Below are 26,001 nucleotides of genomic sequence, written 5' to 3'. Positions count from 1 at the left end.
ACTGCGCTCCCACTGACCTTTTTGAACACACATGGTTCTTCCTCGTTCTTGATGAAACCAAACATTTTGATCACATCATTGAAACGAGTATTTCAACTCCGAGATGCTTGCTTAAGTCCATAAATGGACTTTTGCAGCTTGCAGATCTTGTGATCATCATCACTGGATGTGAAACCAAGCAGCTGTTCCATATAGATATCTTCCTCAAGATGTCCATTTAAGAATGCCATTTTCACGTCCATCTGTCATATTTCATAATCGAAATAGGCTGCAACAGCAAGCAATGTGCAGATGGATTTTAGCATGGCTACGGGCAAAAAAATATCTTGATAGTCAATGCCTTCGTGCTGACTATAACCTTTCGCTACGAGCCTAGCCTTGAATGTCTCCACATTCCTATCTGCACCTATCTTTCTCTTGAAGATTCATTTACACCCAATAGGTACAATACCTTCAGGTGGATCTATCAAGGTCCAGACTTGGTTTGAGTGCATAGAGTCAATTTTTGATCTCATTGCCTCTAACCATTTCTCAGAGTCGATATCTAATATCACCTCATCATAGGTCTTGGGATCATCACCATGAGCTCCATTTCCCATGAGGAATATTTTCTCTACTTCCTCTTGTATGGTACCTAAGTACCTTTCAGGAGGACGAAAAATCCTAGTCGATCTACGAGGTGGAAGAGGTTGTGTTGGGACTGGTTCTGATTGATTAGGTTCCTCAGGTTCTTGAGCTCGTTGCTCTTGGAAAACATTCTCCTTGAGCTTAACTATTCTTCCGATGCCACCATCTTGAATAAACTATTTTTCATGAAAAATAGTATTTCGACTCACAATCACATTGTGGTCTTCCGAAATATAGAAATAGTATCCTAATGACTCTTAAGGATATCCTATGAATCGAGCTCTAAAAGACCTGAACTCTAACTTGTCCGCCTGCTGTCTCTTGATATGAGCTGGACAACCCCAAATTCTGAGATGATACAGACTTGGCTTCTTACCATGCCATATCTCATATGGTGTGGTAGGAACAGTTTTAAAGAGAACCCTATTCAATACATAAATTGCTGTCATGAGATAATGTCCCCAAAGAAATTCGGGGAGGTCCGTGAAACTCATCATGGAACGGACCATATCTAATAGGGTCTGATTTTTTCATTCTGAAACCCCATTGAGTTGAGGCGTTCCAGGTGGAATCCATTGAGAGACTATGCCATTGTCCTTAAGATAGTCTAGAAACTTCCGACTAAGGTATTCACCTTCTCGATCTAATTGAAGAACCTTAATGGGCTTTCCTGTTTGTTTTTCTACCTCATGTCTGAATTCTTTGAACCTTTCAAAAGCTTCAGACTTGTGTTTCATTAGAAACACATACCCGTACCTAGATATATCATCGGTAAAGGTAATGAAGTAGATGTAGTTGCCTCTAGCCGGCACATCAAATGGGCCGCACACATCCGTATGTACTAGGGCAAGTAGGTCTGTGGCCCTTTCCCCATGTCCCACAAAAGGAAGCTTGGTCATTTTGCCTTGAAGGCATGATTCACAAACTGGATATGACTCAAAAGTCAATGGACTCAATAGCCCAGATTTTTCCAATTGGTTAACCCCGTCTTCCGTTATATGACCTAACCTTAGGTGCCACAGATACTTATCATTTAGACTATCTCTAGGCCTTTTAATTCCTATGGCATTCACATTTTGCTCAATATTAAATACAGATACATCAATATGTAGCTGATAGAGACCGTTAATAAGAAAACCATCTGCAACTTTATTATTTTCATAAAAAATATTACAATGGTCCTTATGAAAGCTAATCACATAGCCCTCTTGTGCTAAACATGAAACAGAAATCAAATTCCTGCTTGCTGCAGGCACATAATAACAATCTCTTAAAACTAAATCTAATCCTAACGGTAATCACAGAGGATAGGTTCCCACGGCCACAGCAGCAACTCTTGCTCCGTTCTGACACATAGGATCATCTTCCCATCCCTCAGCCTCCTGCTCTCCTCAACACCCTGCATAGAAGTGCACAAATGAGCACTAGAACCAGAGTCAAGCACCCAACTGGATGTAGAAGAAACCATAAGATTAGATTCTAAAATGAGCATACCTCCAGAAGGACCATCCTTCTTGTTCTTCAGGGTGGCCAGGTACTGAGGACAGTTCTGCTTCCAATGGTCGTCTGATTGGCAGTGAAAATATTTTTCCTTATCAGCAGCCTTCTTCTTCGGTTCTGTCTTCTTCTTCTTGCCATCCACCTTCTGCTTCTTCGCAGACTTCTTTTTCTTTCCAAAAGATTTTTTCTTGGAAGAAGTCTGCTCCACAGTAAGAACTAAGCCTTTTGAACTCTTCATAGAAAGCTCAGCCGTAACCAGCATGTTCATTAACTCGGCCAAGGTACACTGCATCTTATGCATATGAAAGTTCATGATGAACTGACCATATGCATCGGACAAGAACTGAAGGATCACATCAATCTGAAAATCCTTATCTAAGATGATATCGAGCTTCTCAAGCTCCTCAAGATCCTTGATCATTATCAAACAATGATCTTGGACTGACTGCCCATCACGCATCTTGACCTTAAAAAGTCTTTGACAGACTTGATACTTGGCCGTGCAACTCTGTTCACCAAACAACTCTTATAGGTGAGCCAATATTTGGTGGGTAGTCAAAATATTCTCATGTTGGCACTGCAAGTCATCAGACATTGCACCCAACATGTAGTACCTTGCTTTGTTATCATCATCCATCCATTTTTTCAAAGATGCTCTCTGTTCAACAGTCGGACGTGCTGGTATGGCAGGTGGGTCCTGGTCCAAGACATGAGTCAATTTTTTGAAACCCAGAACAATTCTATAGTTCCTCAACCAATCCTTGAAATTGGGTCCAGTCAGTCTATGGGTGTCTAGAATTTTGGTCAGGGAGTTTGAGGCAGACATGTTTCTTGTAAAGAGTCAAAAGTTTTTAGTTAGATTTTATAATCAAACTCAATCAATTTGTTTAGAATTTTTATTTTTAAACAAATTAGGCTCCCACTATTTTCTCAGATCCCCACACTCCCTTGGTAGAGATGTAAAAATCTCCATGATCAGTGATTTTTAGTGGATGGTGCGGTCTCACCGACTGGCTCACCACCTCACCTAACAGTTATTGGTGATGGGTCAACCGATGAGTGGACAACTCTTGTCCAATGATTCTCTAATCATGGTGCACCCAAAACTTGGTCTCTAATTCATGAAGCTCACTATGTCTGGGATATTGCTCAAATCCTTAGTTAAGTCAAACCCACCATTTGCACAAACTAGATTCCTGATTGGGTCCCTCACCATATCCAAAATATTTAGCCCAACCCATCTTCTAATCCATAGCATCCAATGCCTAATGGACATGGTTGCGTCTTCCTAATGCAACTGAGCCACTGTAACCAACCGAGAATAATCAACCCCGGGAAGGACCCGCACATCCACAATGGTGGAAGCCCTAGACTTAATATTTTCTTAGAGAGATTTATTTAGGTCTTATTAAACTTGACTTGACATAGTCATAACAATTATGACTAACCTAGTGGCATGGGTTAGCTCGAATTATTAGCCACCTCTAATCAGAACTGAGTTGACATATATGGCCAGGTAAGTGAGATCGATGGGAGGGATATGCCATTAACTCGACAAGAATGCATTCGAGTCGAGTAGCTCTCAATTAAAAATTAGTCGATCGCATCTGTCCAACTTATCTTAGACACCAAATTATCGAACCAGAACTAATTGGGTTAGCCTACAATTCAGGCTCTAACCACTGAGCCAAATTAGGTCTTAACTTGATCGAGTCACATCTAAATGTGATTCGACCTTGACCCAGACTTAATCCTATTAGGCTAGTCAATTATTAGCTTTCATGATCCCACCTAACCAACTCTTGATTCGATTTGATCAACCGCTAGACCTAATTGAGCTACCCAAGTTCGAACCCAATTTTATGAAAATGTCTTAGATCTAAAATTCTCAATTTTAGACCTAATTTAATTTAATAAGCTTAATTCATTAATTAAGTTTGGATTCATAAATAAAGCATGTAAAATAAATCCTAGGATTTCAGGATCTAGGGTTTTACAGAAAAGTAAGTATTGATTTCTGATTAAGGATGAACGTGCAGCACCCCTACACATTATATGAATACCCCATTGAATAGGAAGAGAGGGTCTTAAAATCCTACTTTATTCTTATGATCAGACGGCCATGAGGAACACCTTAATCAGAAATATAAATTTAACTACAAAACTAGTTAGATCTAAATTAACATATCACATATATAATTTAAGATCTAACTAATACATGCTTTGTATACATCTCATGTATCAAAAATCAATCTAATTAACATACTTTCAGATCTAATATATCACATATAATATCTAAAAAATAAAATTTAAATTGAACTATTCAAAATAAAAATTATTCTAGACAAGTTACTAGAACAATTCTACAACTAGTCTAGGTATGCAACAGATCAATTTTATGAAATAATTAAAATTTTATTTTCTATTTTTTGATCTGATTATAATAATTATAACATTAAAAAAATAAAAAATAAATTATATTTAATTTATATTTAAATCTCATTAAAACATAAAACTTAAGACTATTCATGGATTCAACTAATCCTAGTCTAGTCATGCATCTCATGCATGTTAGATCTTCTTAGATTTAATTTTAAATATTTTAATATTAGATCCTATCACATCTGATGTGATATCTAAAATCTTTAATATTAGATAAATAAAAATTAAAAAGATCTAAATTAGATCTGAAATAGAGCCAACAACCTGGCTCTGATACCACTTGAAGGGGGGAAACCACTTTTCCTCATAGGATCTTCCAGATTTCATCAAATCTGGGGTGGAATAATTTTTAAAAAAATTTATCCTACATATTTTAAATCTAATTCTCTAGATATAATTTTATTATCTGATATTTAAAATCTAAAATTAAATCTAAAAGTATGATGAAAGAAGAAGTACCTCAAGGGTAATCTGATTACCCTATAGATGATCTCTGCACAGCCCGAGGTTCTGATGTAGCCATGCAAGCGCCTGGCCTCTACCAGTATCCACTCAGGTAGAATCTAAAACATCTTCTCCTCATGAATCTATGCTCCAAAAATTAGATCTTTATTTGATTTGAAAGTGCTTCAGAACTCTTTCTGAAGTTGGAGCAGCAGCCTTTCAAAGATGTCCTGCAGCCTTCTGTTCCAGGCGTCACCACGCCTTGGATCTTTGCCAGATGGATGTCCAACTCTTTGGATGTGAAGAGGGGAGGAAGAAAAGTAGGAAAGATGTAGAGAAGAGGGGAGGGGGTGGTAGCTATTGGGTTTTGTGCATAAAATAATTTCTTCCCCAAAACCCTAGGCGCAGCAGGGTTTATATAGACCCTGTATGCTGCGCAGTGCCACATCTTTCAACCAATCAAAAAATTCTAATAAATTTTGAAAAAATTTTGATTGATGGAGTGATATCATCTGATCATATCAGTTAAAGACCCCATCCTCTCTCCTAAGTTGGCGCCAACATTGGATAAGCTCAATCAAGGTGGCGCCAAAGAGTCCATGTTTATCAGGACTCTTTGGTTCTTATCCATTTGGGGCGCCCACTTTAATCCAATTTGGTTCATGCCATAATCTGATTATGGCACCCAATTCAATTAGGTTTTGACATGTGAACACTCCATAAAAATCCTCCAATAAACCCTCTTTAGTTGAAGACCCATATATCAATTTTTGACAGATGTCCTAAAATAAAATTGGGAGGTGTTAGGAATTAGCAGGTGTTGTCTTAAATTCATCTCATAAATTAAGACAAGCCTTTTCTAAGCTGGACAAGCTTCATTTAGACTGAGAGAAATCTTTTCAAGATTCTCTGGATGAGTCAAATCATATTTCGCTTAGTAGAGACAGAAAAGATTACACGAGGAGAAAGTTAGGCTCAATTGTGTGCTAGCACGATTTCTTTGAACCTAATTGGATCTAATCCAAATCAATTGGGTTAGCCCAATTGATGACATCCAGATCCTAATCTTTATTTGTGTGACCCAGTTAGGTTCAATTTCATATGGTAATGAGACATGTCATGATCTCATCATCGACATCATCGAAACTCCTTTCGATGGACCAGAACTCTTCTGATTCAGACAATTAGAATGATCGATCATCAATATCATTCTAATTGCTCCCAAAATCCATCAGTGCACCTAGCAGTATGTGGTGGCAATCCATCAGAACTGAAGATGAACCTCTCGGTGCAGTTACCTATGTGATTGAGTTTCTCTATCATGAGTCCCGACTGAATTAGGGTTAAGGTAAACTCATCAAACCCAACATCAGTCATATGAGTTAATCGATAGATCTGAGTCCGATGTGAAATCTTAATGGAAACTTCTTTTTCATTATTTCACTCTGTCATGGCCATGGGCTTAAGGACTCGATCTTTCAATTACCATAGGACTACTCCTCTCATCTACCGAGGTTGATAGATCCCATCTTGGTGCGACCTAGTTCCTACAATGAATATGCTACAGCCAATATACACCTCAGGATTCTGAATGGCTAGGAGATCGAGTTATAGTGTAGTCAAACTATAACACACTCAAGGTGAACTGTTGATGCACCTCAGGTCAAAGAACTAGACACACAACTGCAGCATCGAGCTAGTCATCGACGAGAAGGTAGACTTCCTTATGATTGCTCGAAGTGGTCACGCTCAGTACTCTCACTCTCAATGAATACTTATACTCTCACTCCGATGTCTCCACACCGTAGACTCAAGACACATCTATCCTAAGAAAATGATCGTACACCAACCTTCTGGATCTATCACCATCCTCGTGATGATCCTATGGTCAGGAGCTTTTTATGAGTTAGTTATGTAAATTCATGCCTTAAATTTTTAACTCTTAAAAATATGAATTTATATTTCCACTAACTCAAAGGATGTATCACAGACACAATGTACACAATGTGATAGAAGAATAACCCTTTTATTCATTTATAGTCAAAATTATAAATTTGTCCTTAGATCTGTATAGGAATGTGTCAGCCGATCTGACATCTAGGGCACACATCTAACACCTCCAACTCTGGTTTAGACTTTTTTTGCTGGTCCCAGCGGCGGCCGTGATCCCCTCGACTCCAGCTTCTCTGGCATCAGCAGAATTCTGCACCAACACATAGCAATAATAGAGATCTATCTTCCTCCTCCATCTTCACCCCAACGTTCAACAACTCATTACACATCTGGTCGAACCTCTGAATATGACCCAAGACATCTCCACCTTCCTGCATCCGAATGCTGTACAGTCTCTTCTTCAACATCAGTTTGTTAGACATATTTTTTTCCATATATATGGTGTGCAACTTTGACCACAAATCCTTCGGGGTCTTTTCTTCTAACATCGAATAGAGAGCCGCATTCATCAAATATCCTTTAATCACAGAACAAGCCTTCTTCTCCAGGGACATCCATTGACAATCCGACATCCTTTCAGATTTCTCCTCCAACGCCTGATCTAGATCTGCCTGAACCAAGAGATCTTCAACCCTAACTTTTCACATGGAAAAATTTTTTTTTTCTATCAAACTTTTTAAAATTGACCTTCATGTTGCTTGCCATGGCTAGATCCAAACCAAATCACAACAGAAACTCCAAGGGATTTGAGAAATACCTTGACAGAGATCTTGCTAAAATTTCAGTCTTTGAAGATCTTTACTTTTTGATGTCTCGTTCTCCCTCCACGCAACACAGACTCTAATACCACTTATTGTTTCATGTTCTCAAGTGTGTGGAGTACCTCCCACCAGGAGATCAATGAAGAAAACTCCCTAGAAGGGGATGAAATACGTTAAAGAAGAACAGTCTTTCTGGTTGCAGCAGCCTTGTAAATCTTATCGGTAGGATTTCTTTTGTCGAATTGAATCCCTTCTCCTTCAGTTCTGAAATCCACCTTTTGAAATCTGGAAGCACACTTGATGAAACCTCCAAAACCAAAAAAAATTAAGACCTGAAACTCCTCTTGGGAAGCCAAGATGGGGCACTCAAAACAAAGGTGTGCAAAAGGAGCAGCGCTGGTTCCTTTCTTTCATTTTTGGGTTGGCAGCCAAGAAACCTTAGGTTTCTTAGTTCTAGGGCATGGAGAAGACCAGAGAGAGAGGGCAAAAAGAAGGAAGAGAGAGAGAGAGAGTTCTGAGAGAAAATGATTTGATTGATTGAATCCTTCTTACAAACCCTAAATACAAAGGTATTTATACAAGGTCAATGTGATCCAACCACAAAACTCTCTTGACTAACTTGATATGAGATTTATGCTAATCCAAACTCATGTACACCCATGATTTGAACAAATCTCATCTACCTAGAACTCAAATCTAGTCCAAAATAAGTTAGCCCCTTGAGGCTCAAGTCTCCTGAATCTCAAGACCTAAAAGGCTGATAGCCTTTCATCTTAGGACCCAAACTAGTCCTAGAAACTCCATGAGCACCTCATGGACTTTAAACCTTGGCCTTAGCCTTGGTCCCTTGAGCCTTGAGAGCACCACATGAGGCCCAACCCTGTAGTTATCTTTTTTTATACTATATGTGGATGATATACTATTAATGAGAAATGACGTTCTTACTTTACAAAGTACAAAACTTTGGCTATCTTCACAGTTCTCCATGAAAAATTTAAGAGAAGCATCCTACATCCTAGAGATGAAGATTTGTAGGGATAGATCTAAAAAGCTGCTTGGACTGTCTCAATCCATATACATAGATACCGTGCTGAAACGGTTCAGCATAGAGAATTTCAAAAAAATTTATCTTCCGATAGACCATGGAATTAATCTCTCTAAGAAGGATTATCCGATAACTCCTCAAGAGAGCAACTATATCAGTAGAATCTCATAAGCTTCAGTAGTGAGATCTATCATGTATGCCATGACATATACAAGACCAAATATGACATACTCATTAGCGATAGTGAGTAGGTACCAGTTTGATCTAGATGAGAACTATTGGAAGGTTGTAAAGACAATCCTTAAGTATTTATGAAATACTAAGGACCAATGGCTTATCTTTGGAGACACTGACTTAAAATTTATAGGATATACTAATTTTAGCTTTCAGTCAGATCATGATGACAGTAAGAGCATGTTAGGTTATGTGTTTATCCTAAATGAAGGAGCGATCTACTGAAAAAATTTCAAACAGCACACCGTAACTGATTCAGTATGTGAGGCAGAGTACATTGCAACATTCAATGCTGCTAAGAAAGCAGTCTGATTATGGAAGTTTATTAGTGAACTTGGAGTGTCACCCTTCCTTGATGGTTCTATTCTGCTGTACTACAACAGCACTAAAGCCATAGATTAGGCTAAAGAATTGAAATTCCATCAAAGAATAAAGCATATTCTATGTTGCTATCACCTTATCCATGAGATCATGGATCAAGGTGATATTGAACTTCAGAAGATCGATAGAAAGGAGAACTTGATCGATCTACTTACTAAAGTCCTTAGAATCAAAAAGTTCGACGAATACAAATAGAAGATGGATATCAGATACTGTACCGATTGACTTTAGTCTAAGTAAAAGTTATTAGGAACTATGTTCTAAAGTCAATCATTTAGATGATTGTACTCTTTATAATTTATATATGAATTATGAATGAATAAAAGTTATTTTAGCATATTCATCACAAGGGATAGATCTTCCTAATTAGGACTCTTGTGTTGTGATGAAGTTCTTAGAACTATATGACAATCAATAAAAAAGGATTTATCGAATAGTTTTTAAACATGTTCGTGATCAAATGATACATCGTTAAGGGATGATGATGTTTATCGAGTGTAGGTCATTGTATGCTATATAGGTTGATTGTCCTTATAATCAAAGAGCATAGAGATACTGGTATGGCATACAGGTGACATGTAGAAGTACATCGTCATGGAATAAATGACTCACTTGCAGAGTACTCTGCTGTCAAGAGCAGCTCGCGAAATATATAGATATAAGTATCTCTCAGATCTGAGATCACCATAGTAACTTACAAGCAACTCACTGTGCTTAGGTACCGGACTATCTGTATTTCTAATGTAATGATAGAAGGCTACTGGATAGAGTCAAATATTTATAAAGTCTATGCGTAGATCAAAATAGAATTGATCCCTCCAAATTATAGGAGTTAATGCATCACTATATTTCAATTTAGTAAAACCTAAGCCCAAGTAATCTATGTCATGGATGTAAAAGGTTGAAAAATAATGTGGATGACTCATCTAGAGTTGATAGTTAAATCTTAGGTCGTCCTTGAGTATTTAGGATCAAAGAAATAAATTATGCAGTAACCATATATGTAGATTCTTGAATATTGTCTTGCAAATATTCGACCTATCCAAACATCGAAAACTATTGCTAGATGGTAACTTGAATTAGTATAGAAAGCTATTTCTGTACCACCAGCTTAGTGTTCGAACCTATGGAGTCACATACAAAGTCAAGCAATATAGAAAAAATGGATCTATCTATGAGTTCAGAAAGTTATGACTTGATTGAACGAATAGATTAACTTAATTGAGAATTAAGTTAAGGATCATACAGGATTAAATAGTTGACTATGTCTAGCTAGCACGGGACATAAATTTTAGATTTAATTCTAGAGATGATAATGATCTGATTAATAATCTAAATGATTTATGAGAGATTGAATTCATATCCTAATTAATTTTAGATTAGATCTGATTTAATTGGACTTGATTGGGTTTAAAAATTTAAATTAGACTTGAACCAGAATTTTGATTCGATTAGGATTGATAGGCTCTTAGAATTTGACTTGAATTAGGTTCGAATTAGATTCGAATCGAACAAAATTGAGCCAGTTTGGTTTAAAACCAAAGAGTCCCATGTACTTGGGACTCTCTCTCATAATAGCCAACCAAAAGAAGGGAGAGGCGCTAATATTTCCACCCCATATTTTGCGCACATGAAAAGTTCACACGTGAACATGAGGAGTCCTTTCTTAAGTGGGTTTCCTATTTGGATAGGGAGTCCTTATCTAATAGGTCTTTGATCAAACATAGGGTGCCTCATCTATTTAAGGAGAGACCTTTAACAACCGGTGCTTATCCAAATTTTATGCGACAAAAATAAGGGAGAAACACTAGTGAAAAATAAGAGGGTGTGCGATACAAAATTAAGAGGGGCCGTTTTCCTTTTCGCATGGGTCTTCTTGGCGTTGATTTTCTAAGGCATCAAGGTCCCTTCCTAAGCATCCCTTTGGGAGGAAATAAGATCTCCTCCCTTTCCTTTGCTGCCTTCAGAAGGTGCAAAGTCCTGAGGCTTCATCCCTCTTTCCTACGGAGCTTGGCGTGCATACAAAGTATATCATAGGCCAGCTGGAAAAGAAAAAACTAAGTCAAAAACATAAACTCCAGATAAGAAAGATAAACTGAAAGAAAAATGCTTACCTCGAGGAGACCAATATAGCTCGAGCCCACCACCTCATCCAATGGATGAAATTTCTGAACCAATCGATCGGATGGAAGTAGGATCATCTTCATCAGCTCCCAGACGAGCTGATGGTCTTGGATAGTGGAGTCACTACCCTAGACTCTCATGGCCAAAGTAATGAACTCCTCCTTGATTCTAGATGAGGAGGGGCCCACCTTAAACCTCATCGTTGAAGTTGGCACAGCTAGGGAAGTCGGAGTAGATGACTACCATGGTGGAGTTGGACTTCATTGGGGAGGCATCATCGGACTAAGAGATTGGCTGGGTTTAGGTGAGGCTAGAAGAGCCGACCCCAAAGGCATAGTGGTGATGACCTCAAGCTCATTGTCAATCTGAATTGGCTCCATGCTCAAGATCCCTAATGACAGTACAAGAACCTAGGAAGAAGTCATCTGCCTCGACTTCTTCTGCTTCTTCGATGAGGGCTCCCCTCCTGAGGAGCCAACCTCTTCTTCAAGGACAACTTGATAGATTCTAACATTAGCCTCATTCCTGCAAAACCAAATAAAGAAATTGGTACGACAATGATCATCAAAATAAAAAATGAAATGCTCAAGTTAAAAAAGATCAGCTATATCCCGAGGCAACATCCAACTTATATCGACATCCTACAACAACTGCTTGGTCACCAGCTTCTGCAATGGTAGCACATCAACATCAAGCAGAGAATGATAATCATCATCATCCTCAAAAAGAGGATCCTCATCCTTGTTTGGTGAAAGCCAAGGATCACCCAAGATCCAACTTAAGCCCTAGAGAAAGTTCGAGGAAATAAAAAAGAAATGGCTTTTCCCACTATAAACCAAGGAAGGCAGGCCTTTGATGAACTTAAAACCTTTCTGTTGATCCTAGGTTTGATTTTGATGAATAACAAAATCTTTGAGTATATTTTAATACTAATGAATTATTTGAGTGTTTCAGAGAAGTTTTAAAAAACTAGGACCCTATCTCTATGAGTTTTCATATTTTTAAATGAAAAATTAAAGAAGGAAGAGTTAAAGAGGTCAAGCCAAATATTTTTCAAGAAAATAGGGCCTTAAGCCGATTTAAAAGGATGATGAGTCGACTCTGACATGCATTCAGCATTTGGCATGGATCTTGAGTCGACTCAGATCAGTATGAGCCGACTCAGGTACACAGACGGACTCTAACATGTATTCAATATTTGGCATGGACTTTGGGTCGACTCAGGCACACAGATGGACTCTAGCACCCATTCAATATTTGGCATGGATCTTGAGTAAACTCAGATATAGTATGAGCTAACTCAGAAACATAGACAGGCACTGGCTCAAACAGGACAGAAGTTATTATTTTGGATCCTATTGTTTGAGTCGACTCAAGCACAGTATGAGCCGACTCAAGCACGTAGGACTGGCACCGATATAGGAAAGACAGAGAAGCTATTTTTGATCCTGTCGAATGAGCTGACTCAAAAAATTCATGAGCCAACTCATGAGGACCTTGAGTCGACTCAAGACTTCGATGAGTCGACTCATCAGCTCCTGTCATCTCTAACGGCTAATTTTTAAAAAGCTATAGAATTATTTTGAAAAACTTCAAACGGCCATTTTTTATGCTCTAACAGCTACAAACCCATTTTTAGTGATGCTAATTTAGATTAGAAGATGTCTAAGCCATTATTAAAGCAAGAGAACTTAAGGAAACAAAGCAACAAGAGAGAAAAGTTTGAAATACATTCAAAATTTTATTTAGCTCTTTAAGAGAGTTTTAAAGAGTTTTTACTCTATTTCAACCACCCAATCAGTTGTGCAATCAAGCCATTCTTAAGTGATGGAAGGGAGTATTCATTCCAAAAGTTCTCCAACCTCTCATCTTGTGCATCAAAGTCTCACATCAGCTCATCAAGAAGTTTGTGTTTGTATTTAAATTTTTACACCCATATTTTCTACATTTCAAGTTTTAATAGGATTTAAAATTTGGGGGATAGACTCATCCAAGTCTTGAATTGGATTTGTACAAGCCTAAGAGTGGCTTAGGGATAGATTTTGGTTGGTAAGCCTGCAAAATCAACTGATTTAGATTATGATTTCAAAAAAATAATCTTGCTGTAATCAATTAATTATAATAAAATTTTCAAGAAGGTTGTTTGGGAAGTGGACGTAGGTATTTGGGATTAACATCGAACCACTATAAACCTCTTTGTTTGTATGTGTAATCTTGATCTTGAGTTATTTACTTTTAATTTTTATTTTTTTGCATATTATCATTGCATTCACTTCATACACACTCAAGGTTTGCACATTCTTATTTAAATTAGTAAAAATTTTTAAAAAATCCAATTCACCCCCCTCTTGGGTTATATCTCTGGGCAACACTTTCCAAGGAGAAAAATACCACCATCCCTTTCATGAGGGTGTCTTTTCAAGGTAAACAGTATCCTAAGGAGTGAGCACCTCAATATGATATAGAGCAAATCAAAAGGATGATAAAGATAACGATCACCTGAATTAAGTTTGAGTAATCGAAGTAGGAAGGACTTTATAAAAGTTCAAAATATTGCTAATGAAGGGATGAAATGAAAAGCAGAGCTAGCTTGGAGGGACTTCTCATAGATATCGATGTGCCACTCGGCAACCCTAATAATCTGATCGTCCCAACCAAAAACCTCCAAGTGAAAAGTGGAAGGAATGGAATACTGAGTCTGAAATCCTTCTAGGTCAAACTCAGTAATGCTGGACTTCTCATTATCCAGGCCCTAGAAATTCCTAAACCCATACATAGCACTATCCAAGCATTGGGGTTTAGGGGATCGGTGCCAAGACAAGGAGTCCAACATGGTAGTGGCCCAAGGATTCCTCTTAGACCTGACCTGAGGAGGAGGTGACCAAGGACCTCAGCCACCTCGACAAATTTCGCCCTTGGCCTCGCTACTATCTAAAGCCATGGAAGTCAAGGAAGAGAATCAAAGAAAAAAAAAAAAGATCAGATGGGAAAACAAAAAGGGAGGCCAAAAGGAGAACAAAGTGAACAAAGCAAGAAAATAAAAAGATAAAAAACAAAAGATGACCAATCGAAGGGCTTCAAAAGTCAAAAAAGATGCCAAAGCCGAAGGAGACAGTGGAGTAAGAGATGGTGGACATCCTTTCGACAACAATAATAATGGAGCAACAAGGGTTTGATTGAGAAAGTAGAATAAGAAATAAAAGAGAAAATGGCCTATTTATACTGCCTATTGATGGCTCAGATCAAAATACCACAGCATCAAATCCTACCACATGGTGAGCATCAACAATATTGGATTGCACAACTCTTCATCGCTCTAACCTCCTAATCATGCCACGTAGGCAAATTCACAGGGACCAGCTTGGAGCTTATCAATGATTGCCATGTGATGAATCATGATGGCTAAAAAATAACTGTTGAGATCGCTATTTCAAGTCATTGCAGCATCATGCTTCAGGCCACCCATATCTTATTACTATGACGGGATTTATGAAGTGATACCTTAATGAGGCTCTAGAATTTTCTCGCTAACAAATGAGGAAAAATTGAATATCTCTGAGATCACGCCAGGAGCCGAGATCAAATCAAACACAAAAGCCAACTACTTCCTTTGCCTGAAGTGATGAAATCATTTCGAGCTCAAAAGTGAGGGGCAAGTGTTATGCGGAGAATTATTTATCCGACAATCCTAACCTCAAGTGATGACTGTGCACCAACATCGGACTAGTCACCAACAACCTATACTAAAGTTACATCGATGCTTAAGGGCCTCCTCAGATGTCGGAATACCACAAGAAAGATAGAAGACTAAATGACCAGATCGTCTTGTCAAGACGGCTTCATGACATTGGCTATGGACTGATCTCAAGCTCGGATATGCATCGATCTCATAGCTGATGACCTAGCACACATCTGATGAACCACAATTTCATACTAAAGTGCCACCCTAGTTCTTTGCTGATCATGGACTATCGGACAGTTAAAAGGGAACAAGGAGACCCTCAGGTAAATAACAACAGAAGGAGCAGCACCATTCTCTTTCGCTCCTCTTTCCTCCCTTTTTTTTTTTTTTTTTGTTCTTTATCTCTAGATAATGTAAATATCAGAGGGTCTCCAATCGAAGAATCTTTGATGAGTGTGAACTTTCATTTCAAGTTTTTCAAGGAGCATCATCCTCAGCCCAATACTAAGCTCTAGGTCGGTAGATGATCGGCTTCCTCTACTTCTGCCCTGACATCGGTAGTAACAGTAGATTATCCACTAATATCTGCAGCTTAAAAGCAAAAATTAAAATTTTCCATGCATGACAACCTGAACAGATAAAATAGGAAAAGAAAATGACATTTTGGCTAATTTACTGATTTTCTACCTAAGTGCCTAATAGAAAAACTGCTATTGCCCGTGGCAGGATTTCCATTTCAGCATGTTACATTTGAAGAAAAAGACAGCCATTCCCATATTCGTTGATTCATGTAGAATAGGAAAGGAACCAAAAACAATAGAAATGACACACAACAGCAGATCGTTGCATCCGTGGCTCAGACCCTTAATATGCCTGCTTAGTGCTTCCCTTGATAAATAAATAAAATAAGAGAATGAGAAGGTTGTATATGCAGAAGGGAGTATCCATACACTGAAGAGTTGAATGGACTGGCACAGACATCACAATTCACCAACTACCACCATACCATTTTACATTCTAAAGCATCACTAGAGCATCTCTGTACCAGACTCCATATGCGTGTTCTTACATCAAATATAATAGATGCATAAACAGAGCAGACCTTGAGTTGAGGCCTTTGGAAATTATGATACAATTTAACTAAATGACCCAAAACCAGGATACAATCGAACCAACTGCTAAGCCAAATACTACGAACAAAACAAGTACAATCCCTGCAGTCTCAGCATGCTGAATCGGCACAGTTTTAGGCGCAAGAATCAGCAGAACGGAACTCAAGTAACCATTTGTTAAACCCAGAAGGCATGTCAATACTATGACTGGAATTTCTGTTCGGAAGAATTCAGGACCCTGTAGGCAACCCAGAAAGAGAGGATAAAACAACAGCCTTGCAACACAGGCAGCAACTGCAATATTTGCATTCTGAAGGAGATAGAACGCAGTCAAAGACTTCCCAACCAAATCCAACTCATTGTATCCAGCGATAAGCATAATTGGGTACCAGTCCTTGAGAACCTCAGAATGCACATCCTCTGTGATATACCCTGGAAATATGGACAGAGTAACAACATAGATAAGAAAGATTCCAAACCCAAAACATTTGATTCTTCCTACAATATCCCACAAGGTTGACCTCCAAGCAGATCCACTTATGGAACCTTTCTCACTATTCGCTTATTTTTCAGCCTGCAATTTAACATCTTTATAATATTGGACAGCAGGAAGCCTGTCCGCCACATTGTAGCAAACAAGACAGATGACCATCACCACAATACTGACAATGAAGTAGAGATTTGCACTTTCTCTTGGCCCATGAGCGTCTCGAGGATAGATGGCTTTGGTAAGTATTCTCATGGCTGAAACAAGTACTCCTGCAATAAAGATTTATAACCTCAAATCTTGCCGCTCTTGGTAAGATAAAAGCAAATACAGTGAGCAAGAAAGAAAATTAAATGAGCAATGTTTTTAAGTCTCAAAAGCTAATTAGGGAATTTATATCAAAACAAGGAAGCTAACTAGGGATTGATGAGGGACAGTATAAAACAATGAGAAATTCTATGAAGTAGAAAACATATGGATCCGGCAGAACATGTAAACACCAATATAAATCTTGAAAAATGATATAGACATGACCGGAGTGTGGTTAATATGTGGCAATCAATTGCTTATCCATTATTCAAATCCATAGAACAAGGTCCATGCTTCACAGAATAACATCAACATCGCTAGCTCTAAAATCTATAATCAATCATGTCTATCACTAAAAGGTCAACTTTCATCGAGAAAAAAAAAAATCCTCCTCATTAGATTTACCGTCTTAATACCAAACTGTTATAGCCCAAAACCAATTCAGCCCACCAAAGCCCAAAATAAAGAAAAAAAAAAAAAAAAACAGAGGATTCAAACTGGGAAGAAGACTCCTATCTTCTTCTCCGACGAAACCCAAACAAATTGGGAGTCCTAGGACCTCTCGAAGTCCTAGGACCCTCTATAAGAAGACCCCCTCTCCCTTGAGATCAAACATCGGCCTCCTCCCTCTCTCTTTCTCTCCGTTTTTCTCGATCGAAGCCGCGGACACCGTTCGATTTCTCACCATGATTGCTCGCCGGTGAGGTCACCGGAGGTCGGGATGAGTCTTCCTTTCCTTCCTCTCTTCCTTTCCTATCTTTCCGTACCTTTGTTTGAGGCGGCCGGCGACGAGTGTCGCCGATTTTCGGTCGGAAAAGAGATCCTGTTTTTTAGCCTCTTTTTCCTTGATTTTTCCGACGCCGGTGATCGGAATCGATCGCCGGCCACGCTCCTCCGTGACCGGGGGAGTGGCCCCCATCTGCCGCCGGCCTCCGCCACGGCGGCCGTGGCCTGAATGGCCCGACCAAGGATGGGCCACATCGGTCCCCTGTTCCGGCGCGGGAAGAGCCAAGAAGAAGAAGAAGAAAAAGAAAAGAAGAAAAAAAAAAAAAAGAAAAAGAAAAAGAAGAAAAAGAAAGAAAAAAAAGAAGAAAAAGAGAAAAAAAAGAAAAGAAAAAGAAGAAAAGAAAAGAAAAAAAAAGAAAAGAAAATAAATAATAATAAAAATAAAAATAAATATATATATATATATATATATTTATATATATATAAATAAATAAATAAATAAAAAAATAATAATAATAATAATAAAAAATATGAGAGAGAGAGTTTCTCTCTCTTCTCTCTCTTCTTTCAGTCTGAACCCTGACTTTCTCTCTCTGAAATTGAAATTTCTCTCTCTACTTTCTCTCTCTAAAATTTTCTCTCTCTAGATTATTTCTCTCTCTTGATAGATTTCTCTCTCTCTAAAGTTATTCCTCTAGGATTAGCGAAATGGAAGGCTTCATTGATGATTTTGATCGAGTTTAGCGAAGAGTCTGATTTTAAGTGAGGTTTTGATTTTGGAATTTGTTAGATTTAATTTTGAATTAAAATTAATGTAAAAATATAATTTTGGATAATAGGCATGGAAGAATCTCCTAGAAGTTAGTCGATCTTTTTATTCAGTGCTCCATGAAAGGTAAGTAATGAATCATCTTCTCGAGATATTCCATATTTATTCTGAAAATAAATAATTATTCTCTGAAATTATGCATGATTTATGAAATTATGTTTTGAAAGAAAAGTGCTTTTGAAATGTTATGGTATATCGATTTATGCACATGTTTAGTGAAAGATTATGATATATATTATGGTACAAAGTGTTTTGATACAGATCGGATTTATGCTCTCAGCCTAACTATGTTTCAGTGGGCCCTGCCAATGGGGATTATACGTTGGTACTCAGTGGACCCTGCCAGTGGGGGTTGTGCGCTGGTATTTGTGGACCCTGCCAGTGGGGGTTGTGCGCTGGTATTCTGTGGACCCCGCCAATGGGGGTTAAACGTTGGTCATAGTCAAGGCTGTTGAGTTACGAGTGGTTTTGAATCGAATCGGATTTATGATTATATTATATGTGAATATTTAAAAATATTTGATTTGTATTAAATCAGCATGAAATATAATCTTATGTTTATTTGCAGTATTATTCTTGAAAATTATATAATATCTGAATTATCTAGTTGAGATATTTGTTACTTACTGGGCTGTCTAGCTCATTACCTTTCTTTCTATTTTTCAGATTTAAATAATTAATTTCGAGCGTGGGACAAAATATTGGGACAGAGCTTTTAGAAGCGAGATTAGCATTGTCAACTTCATTGAACTTAAATCTATTGTTTTATTGTTTTAGTAAAAATTTTATTGGATGTAAGACATTTGATTTAATTACTTGAATTACAGTTGAATAATAATTATTTGAATTTATTCCGCTGCGATGCATTGATATCGTGATGTGATGCCTTGCATGCTTATGGAGAGAGTTCTTCATGAGTATGCGGCGGTTGCCGCGATCCTCGATTCACAATATCGGGTCGGGGGCGTGACAATTAATATGGTATCAGAGCATAAGTGGATAAATTATGACACATAGAATTTGACATAGTATGAGCGTAGGTGGGTAAACATTAGGAATATTGGGACGTTAAAGTATGAGCATCATAATAAACCCATCCTAACAAATAGATAAATGAATCTAATAAGGTTTTACTACTACAAAGTTACCATGCCTCCCCGTAGAATGACAAGAACTACTCAAGGAATTGCAAGAGAGACATCACAACCACGGGATGGTAGCACTCCCCATCTGACCAGTGGCACCCCTCAGGAGGAGGGAGTCGTAGATCCTAATGGGAGTGCTTCGAGAGCACGTCAAGAACCAGATATGGCTCAGTTAATGCAGACCCTAATCAGGATGGTACAAGCACAACAACAAATACAGCAGCAAATGTTTGAACAACAGCAGATACAACGAGATACACAACAACATCAGCATCCACCACCACAACATGGAGAGCAACCAGTACAACGGAACAATATTTCAGAATTTAAAAAGCTTGCTCCTCCAGCTTTCAAGGGGACTACTGAACCTTTGGAGGCTGATAACTGGATAATGGAGATGGAGAAGGCCTTCGCTGTCCAAGAGTGTCTTGATGAAGAAAAGATTCGATATACAGCTTATTTACTACAAGGAGAAGCATACAACTGGTGTCAGCGACTACAGCGCAAGCATGAACAAGACGGCGAAATACTTACCTGGGAAAGATTTCAGGTTGCATTCTACGATCAATATTTCCTTCGGAGTATAAGGATCCAGAAAGAGCAAGAGTTTATTTATTTGAAGCAAAAGGGTATGAGTGTGACTGAATATGAAGCAAAATTTATAGAGTTAGCAAAATTTGCTCCGAGATTAGTGGATGGTGAGCAAGAACGTGTTCACAAGTTTGAGATGGGACTGAGAACTGAAATTCGAAAATAAGTGGTTCCATATGAATTGACAACTTATGCCGATGTGGTAAACAGAGCACTGATAATTGAAAGAGAAGTCAATGAAGAATGCATGAAAAGGGAAAGAAAACAAAGAAAGAGAGCACAATCAAATGATATACAAGGGCAGAATAATAAAAACATCAAAAGATCAGCTAAGGAAGCAGTAGACAATAAGACTCAACAGATTGATGGTGAGCCATGCTCCAGATGTGGCAAAAATCATGCAGACAAAGATTGCTATTGGAATATAGGTGCTTGTTTCAAATATGGTCAGATGGATCATAAAATTGCTAGCTGCCCGCTAAATATAGAAAATCAAGTTGGCCAAAGAACTTATGAAGGACAACATAAGGGTGGTGGACAGATTTCTAAAATCCAGGGAAGAGTTTATGCGCTTACTCAACAGAATGCACAGGCTTCCAATACAATGGTGACAGGTATGAAAAATTTTGAGAACGAAATTTTTTTTAGGGGTGAAGAATGTTATAGCCCAAAACCAATTCAGCCCACCAAAACCCAAAATAAAGAAAAAAAAAACAGAGGATTCAAACCGGGAAGAAGACTCCCGATAGGAGTCTTCTTCTCTGATGAAACCCAAGCAAATTGGGAGTCCTAGGACCTCTCGAAGTCCTAGGACCCTCTATAAGAAGACCCCCTCTCCCTTGAGACCGAACATCGGCCTCCTCCCTCTCTCTTTCTCTCCGTTTTTCTCGATCGAAGCTGCGGACACCGTTCGATTTCTCGCCATGATTGCTCGCCGGTGAGGTCACCGGAGGTCGGGGTGAGTCTTCCTTTCCTTCCTCTCTTCTTTCCCTATCTTTTCGTACCTTTGCTTGAGGCGGCCGGCGACGAGTGTCGCCGATTTTTGGTCGGAAAAGAGACCCTATTTTTGAGCTTTTTTTTTCTTGATTTTTCCGGCGCCGGCGATCGAAATTGATTGCCGGCCACGCTCCTCCGTGACTGGGGGAGTGGCCCCCGTCGGCCTCCGCCGCGGCGGCCGTGGCCTGAACGGCCCGGCCAAGGATGGGCCACATCGGTCCCCTGTTCCGGTGCGGGAAGAGCCAAGAAGAAGAAGAAGAAGAAAAAGAAAAGAAAAAAAAATAGAAGAAAAAGAAAAAGAAGAAAAAGAAAGAAAAAAAAAAGAAAAAAAAAGAAAAAAAAGAAAAGGAAAAGAAAAAGAAGAAAAGAAAAGAAAAATAAATAAATAATAATAAAAATAAAAATAAATAAATATATATTTATATATATTTATATATATATATATATATAAATAAATAAGAAAATAAAAAAAAAAGATGAGAGAGAGAGTTTCTCTCTCTTCTCTCTCTTCTTTTAGTCTGAACCCTGACTTTCTCTCTCTGAAATTGAAATTTCTCTCTCTACTTTCTCTCTCTAAAATTTTCTCTCTCTAGATTGTTTCTCTCTCTTGATGGATTTCTCTCTCTCTAAAGTTATTCCTCTAGGATTAACGAAATGGAAGGCTTTATTGATGATTTTGATCGAGTTTAGCGAAGAGTTTGATTTTAAGTGAGGTTTTGATTTTGGGATTTGTTAGATTTAATTTTGAATTAAAATTAATATAAAAATATAATTTTGGATAATAAGTACGAAAGAATCTCCTAGAAGTTAGTCGATCTTTTCATTCAGTGCTCCGTGAAAGGTAAGTAATGAATCATCTTCTCGAGATATTCCATATTTATTCTGAAAATAAATAATTATTCTCTGAAATTATGCATGATTTATGAAATTATGTTTTGAAAGAAAAGTGCTTTTGAAATGTTATGGTATATCGATTTATGCACATGTTTAGTGAAAGATTATGATATATATTATGGTACAAAGTGTTTTGATACAGATCGGATTTATGCTCTCAGTTTAACTATGTTTCAGTGGGCCCCGCCAATGGGGATTATACGTTGGTACTCAGTGGACCCTGCCAGTGGAGGTTGTGCGCTGGTGTTTGTGGACCCTGCCAGTGGGGGTTGTGCGCTGGTATTCTGTGAACCCCGCCAATGGAGGTTAAACATTGGTCATAGTCAAGGCTGTTGAGTTACGAGTGGTTTTGAATCGAATCGGATTTATGATTATATTATATATGAATATTTGAAAATATTTGATTTGTATTAAATCAGCATGAAATATAATCTTATGTTTATTTGCAGCATTATTCTTGAAAATTATATAATATCTGAATTATCTAGTTGAGATATTTGTTACTTACTGGGCTGTCTAGCTCATTACCTTTCTTTCTATTTTTCAGATTTAGATAATTAATTTCGAGCGTGGGATGAAATATTGGGACAGAGCTTTTAGAAGCGAGATTAGCATTATCAACTTCATTGAACTTAGATCTATTGTTTTATTGTTTTAGTAAAAATTTTATTGGATGTAAGATATTTGATTTAATTACTTGAATTATAGTTGAATAATAATTATTTGAATTTATTCCGCTGCGATGCATTGATATCGTGATGTGATGTCTTGCATGCTTATGAAGAGAGTTTTTCATGAGTATGCGGCGGTTGCCGCGATCCTCGATTCTCAATCTCGGATCGGAGACGTGACACAAACACCATACAGTTGGTACCATAGTGGTACAACATCAACATGCCTGGTGTGATGGTCACTCTGGTGCACCGAGACCACATTGCGATCAAACAATGTGAGTACAAAAATTCCCTTTAGGGCTCTCATGATAAGCTGCTGGTGATCATCAAACAATGTCAGTACCAAAATTTCCTTTAAGGCAGTCATGATAAGCTGCTGGTGATGATCAAAGTAATGTCACGTTGAGTTCAAGTCCCAATGACTTGCAGATATAAGTAATCCAAACAACCTAAGGAATGGTTGGCTGGTCAATGCCTTGAGAGAGATTTAACGTATGCAGCAAGAATCGCTGCAATATTGAAGTTGACTAGATTTTGTACCTTACATTATACTTCTAGAGATATAAACAAAACAAAGAAAAGTATTTGGAGTAGCCAAAGTCGTCATAGTATATTTCATATGCAACTAGAGGAAATGGTGCAATATGTTTCCGAAGGAGCTATCAGGGAGCAGCCATGCCAACATCATATATCCCGATGAGCAAATTCCACAAATGCATTCTTCCTTAATCAAATTCTTCAAATATCTCAACGTTCACTAATATTATGCTTCTTAAATATAGGCGATACGCCACACAACTGACTACAACTGATGGGATAAACTGACCACCAAGAGCGCGCAAAGAAGGCTCTCACTGACCAATCAAAGCTCCCCATATAGCGAACTGCAGAGCAGCGCAGAGAGTCCCTAAAATTTCAAAATCTCTCCTAACCTGCTGATAGCTGGCCACAATCGTGAATGATTTCCATAACTGCATGATGAACAAGTAAGATATGTGGCTGAAATGTCTGGACACTTGGGTGCGTTTGATTAGTCATTAAAAAATATATTTTTTTATTTTTTAATTTTTAAAAAATAAAAATCAAAAAATAATGTTTGATAACACCATGAAAAATAAAAATAAAAAAAAAATTAAAATAATTATTTTATATACAAAATAAAAATTTTTTGCTTTTCAAAATTTATTTTTCTACTCTTTTTTGCTTCCCCACATCTAAAACGCAAATCAAAAAGTAAAGAACCCGAATCTTTTTCCCTCGTCGAGCTCTTCACCTCCCTACCCTTTTCTCCTTTCCTTCTCGAACTCTTTTTTCTCGTCGAACTCTTCACTTGCCGTCCCCAAACATTGCTTTTTGCTTTATAGCAACGTAGTTACCAAACATATTTTTTTTTTATTTTTACTAAATAGTAAAAATAAAAAAAATTAAAAATATATTTTAAAAATTAAAAATCAAAAATCAAAAGGTGTAACCAAACGCACTCTTGATTTTCTCGACGACAGGTGGTAACCCTCACCTGTATTAATAACTTCTGGAGATCTTTCAGCTTAAGTACTTTTCAGTCCTGGAAGCTCTTTTATTCGCTTGCACAGCCACTTTGCTGCTCTTATAATATCTTCATAGTTTGGAAAGTTCGTCTGACTTAGATATTGGAGGGTTTCTTATTGAATACTCTAGCAAGATAACTTTCAGTACTTTTATTGTTTCAAGTCAGACCCGCATCAAAGAGAATATTCGAGCAAGGTCTCTGTCATTCCGTCCAACCTTGGAGACGATCAGCTAGTCATCACCATCTGAGCATCGCTGCCACCAAACCAGCATTGCGTATACAATCACTAATGTTTAGCCAACCGTTTCCAATCTGAACAGCCGACAATCCAGGCATTCCGGCAACCCAATTAGCCCGGTGCGTTGACCAGGTTGATCCCCCGGTGGCAACAACCGGAATTTTCACAAATTAATGAATTTCCCCTATTCCATACTTTACTGCAATTGTACATACATCATGTCATATATATGGCAGATTCACATCTATCCTCCTCCTTGCCACTAAATAACTAATCAATTAATTAATAAATTGTTTAAGTACATCATAATTAGCTAGCAGTTAATTAAACAAAAAGAAAAGTTGTGACTAGTGGTTGAAGAAGAAATGCAGAAAGAGTTGGTACCGGAAGCGGCGTTGCCGGCAATATCAGCCTGCATGTACCGTTCCGGGAGCTCGCCGGCGGTCCCAATGACCTCTCCCTGGACGAGCGCATTGGCGATGCTGGAGAGAAAAACGGCGGCAACCGTAACATCGAAAGCTGAATAAAGTCCCCTTACTTCCTTCACATACGCCGCGTCCATCACCGGCACGACGAGGAGCGCCACCATGAAAAGCGCCAACCCGACGTTGATCCTTGCCAGTGCGCTCGACTTTTTGGGCCCACCCGACGATGAGGAGGAGGAGAAGGAGGCAGGAGAATATGTTGACCACCAAGAAGATCCGGTCCACGAGAGCCCCCGGATAGAGGTAACTGAAGTAATCGACGGCCGTGATGAAGGCGTTCCACGAGACGACGAACCCGACCCCCAGGGTGAAGTACACAAGGTATGCGATGTGGTAGTTATCCTTGGGGACGGCCCTGATGGCCCGGGCCCTCGCCACCTTCTCATCTTCGCCGTCCGATCGAGGCGGTGCGAGGAGGTTCCTCAACTCATCGCTCATTGGCTCTCCTCCTCCGGTGCCGCCTAACCCCATCTCATCTCCGTCTCTTCTAAACTCGCTCCCATTTTTATGGGGATCGAGGGGGCCGGACGGCGGGTGGCTTTTTTTTTTATGCTTGGATAATAGTTTGATAGAAAATAGTAAAATATTACAGGTACGATGATAAAACCGTCGTAATTGATTAATTGGAATCTCGACTTCAGCATGGGAAAATAGCATCATTTTAAAATTAATTTATTAAATAATTAAATAAAATTTTTATATCAAAAAATAGTACAAGTAAATTATAAATAAAATATTTAATAATTAATTAAATTCAAAAATATTATAAAATT

The 26,001-nt window shown here is 38.3% G+C and overlaps 1 pseudogene; it reads right to left on the bottom strand.

Moving 5' to 3' along the window:
• Positions 1–16,162: 16,162 nt before the first annotated feature.
• On the bottom strand, positions 16,163–25,699 carry LOC105032536 (equilibrative nucleotide transporter 1-like; annotated as a pseudogene).
• Between the last annotated feature and the right edge of the window lie 302 nt (positions 25,700–26,001).

This window comes from Elaeis guineensis, chromosome 12 (genome assembly GCF_000442705.2).
Source record: "Elaeis guineensis isolate ETL-2024a chromosome 12, EG11, whole genome shotgun sequence".
Classification (NCBI taxonomy): Eukaryota; Viridiplantae; Streptophyta; class Magnoliopsida; order Arecales; family Arecaceae; genus Elaeis; species Elaeis guineensis.
This window is presented reverse-complemented; position numbering and strand designations above follow the sequence as displayed.